The sequence below is a fragment of the Trypanosoma theileri genome, assembly GCF_002087225.1.
Source record: "Trypanosoma theileri isolate Edinburgh chromosome Unknown TM35_Tth_49_V1, whole genome shotgun sequence".
In the NCBI taxonomy this organism is placed as follows: Eukaryota; Euglenozoa; class Kinetoplastea; order Trypanosomatida; family Trypanosomatidae; genus Trypanosoma; species Trypanosoma theileri.
The window spans coordinates 43,056-43,953 of NW_021639891.1; positions in this window are offsets into that span (position 1 = coordinate 43,056).

An 898-nucleotide genomic window follows, 5' to 3' on the forward strand; every position below is an offset into this window, starting at 1 on the left:
GCACATACTCGATGTGGGTAACGAAGGGAAGAGGGACAGCTGCCAGTCTACAGTGTAAGGTGTACTGTACATGATGTGTTTACGCCTTCAATCTAATGAAGTGAATGTTTGCCATTACTGTGAAATGGAAGCGAAATTACTGTTGAGTGAATATATATAGAATCCTAATTAGTGTTGTTGATGTATGGCACTCGTAGTAGTGTACTCATCAATAACCCAACCAGCCACAGTACTCTGGAAAGCAACAGTAATGGTGGCATAGTGAGTCTCTCTCTCTTAGTGTGAAGTTAATATCTTTTATTGTGGATTCTTATTTTGTTACTGTTAGTTATTTCTCAGTGATTGATAATGGTAACTGTTTTATATTCTTTGGCAGATAATGATGATGAGGTGATGTACTTTGTGTTGGTTTTCTGTGTTTGGCATTTGTGTTTTGGGAATATATATTCATCCTCTGTGATGATGATAGTGTATTATTATTATTTATTCATTTGTTCCATTCACGGTGTGTATTTTTGAATATGTGAGAGTGCGAGGTATTACGAACTCTTCATGTTGTTCTACCGTTCGATTAAAATCATAAGGAATGATAGTGTCAGAATAAATAAAGAAAATAGCCGGAAAAAACTAATATATAGAACAGTAGAATAACGAAGTAATGAAGAAGTTGTTGGAAATGATAATATCTGTGTTGTTGTTCTTGCTGCTCTTGCCGTACTGTGTCTGTGGCCTTGCAGCCCTCCGTGATGACAGTTGCACGTATGATACTACTGTGTGGAAGAACATGAGGAATAAAACTGATTATACACCTTCGTCTGTTTCTATTGTACGGGAATTACCTCAAAATGGTAAGAGTACTGTTTCCCTTTACACAACAACAACAACAACAACTACTACT